Genomic DNA, 3,912 nt, shown 5'->3' with positions numbered 1-3,912 from the left:
AAGTCTCGCCCAGAGCTGATCGCTCTCGGGATACTAACCAATGGGGCATGGCTAACTAGAAAGCGGTACGTGGACTGGAGACCCTATCGTGAAACGGATACCGATCGCGAGAGATGCTGAGGGAATATTTTGAACCGATGTGGACCGATCTTAGGAAAGGTAACGGATTTGGTTTGGCCAAGGCCAACGTTGTACACTCGGATCGCAGGTGAATCTGCATGACCGAAAAGTGCACGTGGCCAATCAGTCCTGAACCTAAACCGAACGATCGTAGCCTCTAGGGCTAGTGATAATTTCTCATTCTCTCAATGATCGAGACCATTACGATACGGGTAGTCCTAGGTCGATACGCGTAATCTCTAAACTGCCGCCCGTTAGTGAGAGACCCTGAAATTGAAAGTTTAGCGGGTTTTGTTTACGGAATTGGGCCCGGATTTCGGTATCGATTTTCGAAGGCTTAAGAGACTATTTTTGGGAATATGACGTCATATTACGCTGGCCACACACATGTGGAGTTAGTACGAGTAAAAATTGGAATTTCGGTCCGGGGGTGAAAAATTACGATTTTGCCCCCGGGATGCCAGCGTCGCTTTTCGAGGCCAAATGAGGTTATTTTTCGTGGCCGACGCCATTTTTGGGTGGCCACGCATACCAGGAGTCATTTTAGCCAAAAATTGGAATTTCGACAAAAATTGAAAAAATAATATTATTTTATTCCCGAAACTTTGACGTGGATTTTCGAGGGCTTGCGCGATGAATTTCGCGATTCCGACGTCATATTATGTTGGCCACGCACATATGGAACACGTATGTGCGAAAATTGGAATTTCGGTTCGGGATCGGAAAATTACGAAAATGCCCCTAGGCCATTTTTGAGTAATTCCGAAAATTGGTCAAAATTTTGGGGTTAACCAAGGTTAATTGGGATTAAACCAGGTCTGGTCAACCATGGTTAGGGACAAAAGACCATTTCACCCCTAAATTATTGGATCAGGGCAAATCCTAGCCTTTGGATCAAGGGCAAAATTGTCCATTAGCCCTAGATTTTTGACACTTGGCACCCTAATCTACAATGTTTGACCAGATATCTCTCTCTCTCTCTCTCACGTACAGAAGCATTCAGCCATTTTTTTCCCCAGAATTTTCCTCTTCTTCTTCACGTTTCTGGTTCTGCAGTCCCGTTTCTGCCATTTCTAGTACTGTTCACGCCGGAACAGTACCAGCCGGAGCTGCCCCCACCAAGCTAGCACCACCATCAAAACAGCCTTGTTTCTCTCTTTTTCTCTTTCCTGGTCTGCAAACAGTAACGCCGGAGTTTCGCCGGAGCTCCGATCGCCGTTCCGTCGACACCCGGCCGTCCAGCACGTCCATACGTCGCCGTTCACCCAGTCCGTACAGCGCCGACAGTGCGGTCGTTCCACACCGTCCCCGTACGGTCCACTGTTCATCTCGACCGATACGGCCGTCGCGGCCGTCGCCGGCACCTCGCCGGCCACCCGTTCCCGCGCTGTCCCGTATAGTGTCCGTACGGGGGTCGTACTGTTCACGCCGTCCCCGTACGGGCGGGGGGGGGGGGGTTACTGTTCACCCGTCCGTACACCGTCGCCGGGAATTCGCCGCCGGTTGCACTGTTCACCAGTGATCGGCCGCCATTCCCCGTCGTCGTGACTCTTGATTAGGTGAGTAAAATTCCTAAACCCGGATTAGGACTGATAGTGCGTTTTTCCTGGACTGGTTTAGGTATTATCGGTGCATTTTGGACCGGCTTAGATAATAGCAGTGTGTATTTCAGACTGGGTTGAGAATTGATTGGTAGAAATTATTATCGAAAAAATTTAGTGGATTAATGAGAATCGTTGGGGAGGATAATGAGGTTTAATGACCAATTTAGGAGCTCGTTGGTGAAATTGCCGGGTGTACCCGGATTGATTGATTGTACGTCAATTGTGCTTAATTGTGATTGATTTCGTACTGCTATGTCGTATGTTGTATGGCTGATTTTGTGGAGTGCGATTGGCCATTGTTTGGTTTACAATGAATTGCTGATTTGTGAATCGCACGTTAGGCCACACGGTATTAATTGGGCCAATTAAGCACGTGTTGTGACATTGGGTGTCTGAATTATGTTGGTGCTCGTGGTGCATTGCATTGCATAACATGGACACGCATTGTGTATGCCAAGAGTGAGGCATGTGATGAAATATTGCGAGAATGCGTGTCTGCCATGAGCATGTGATCACTTAAATACCCTGAAGCGTTTTACGCTGGGTTCAGATAATAATGAGTTGTGTGATCACCTAAGGACCTTCGGGTCGATACCGTCCTCATGCACTTTGAAGCAGGACGATGCCCGGTACGTCCGGAAGGCGACCATCCTAATGTACTTTGAAGCAGGCTCTGGTTCGCAAGGAGAACAGTGTTACGCCTCATGCACTTTGAAGCAGGCTAGAGACACTGGGCCAGATCGGTTGCTGCGCCTCATGCACTTTGAAGCAGGCTAGACGCACCGGGCCATGAAAAATTGATGACTCGAGTCGTAATAATAATTAATTGTGCAAGTGTGCTAGTGTGGGCCAGTGGGCCAAAGAAATGTGCATGGCATGTCAATGACATTTGCATGCATAAACATGCATTGAATAGCATGCGAGTGTGTGAGACTCGGTGTATGAGCATGTGATTGGCGTACGTGTGATAATGTGTGCCACGTATGTCCCGTGATTATTACATATTGAACTGTCTAACCTGCAGGGTCAGAGAATTGTATGATTATGGTTGTGTTATGATTTTAAATGTTTGTTTCTGGTCAGGAGATTGCATGCTAGCCTAGCCTAGGTTTAGGGGTTGAACTCACTGAGATTCGTCTCACGGTTGTGTAAACCGAAACTTTTCAGACCCCCAGCAGTAGGATGCCGAGGTCACCACCTCTTTTTGGGAATATCGCATTTTATCCAGCAGTCGTCGAGCATGCACCCCGGTGGGGATGGAGCAGAACGGAGAAGTGGCTGTTTGGGTTATTCCCAGCTGTTGGTGTTTCCTTTTTGGTTGTCGTGAACACTGTAAAAAGAGTTTTAAAATAGTAATATAAGTATGTACATATTTTCTGCGTTGATCGTTGTTTATTGGATGGCTATCCTTGGCTCATATTGTAATTGTCTGGGTTTGTTTATTTTATACTTCCGCTTGTGCTTGATCTCTGTATGGGCGTGGGTCGGCGACGCTTCCTGGGACGTCGCAATTTATCGACCGAAGATGGGATGCTCTCGCTTCGTGGGGTACGAGGCGTGACACCTTGAGTTCTTCCCGGCGACATTAGATTGCTTTGAAAACGATGTCTGTTGAGTATTAAGGTTGGACACCATAGCCACTTCACGAATAGACTCTTTATCTTTTCTCCTAGGATAAGGCCTCCGTGCCGTTGCTTATCGGGTTTTCTTCTCTTTCAATCCCCACTTGATTCTTTCACCCACTTTTACTAACATGGTGTGCCGGAGATCCATGTGTATACAAGAGCAGGCGACTGTGCATCCTCTCATTGGGGACTTGCTGATGGCACTTTCTTACCTAGCGAACCAGGCGTACAATCCTAACATGGCCTCTAATTACGGGAACAAAGGAACCGGCATCGATGAGAGAGGCAGTAAGGTTGCTGGAGGGTCGGGGCGCAACAGGTGGGAATTCAAGGGGTCCGGGGAGAACGATTCTCCAAGGGATGGTAAATTGTTAAATAGGGACGCGAGTAGAGTAAACGCCGTCGCCAAGGCATAGATGTGGGGAGAGAATTGGCGAGAGAAAAGACAGCAGAACGCTAAAGGCAGTTTCGATGGATCTATGGCATGTTGTCTTGGTCGAGAATTTCCTGCTTCGTTCCCTCCTCGAGCCTCTTGGCTTGCTTTCTGTGAACCAAACGAAGCA

This window comes from Syzygium oleosum, unplaced genomic scaffold (assembly GCF_021117445.2).
Source record: "Syzygium oleosum isolate NSW1041296 unplaced genomic scaffold, Sole_v2.1 Sole_v2.24, whole genome shotgun sequence".
Classification (NCBI taxonomy): domain Eukaryota; kingdom Viridiplantae; phylum Streptophyta; class Magnoliopsida; order Myrtales; family Myrtaceae; genus Syzygium; species Syzygium oleosum.
Note: the sequence above shows the minus strand (reverse complement) of the source record.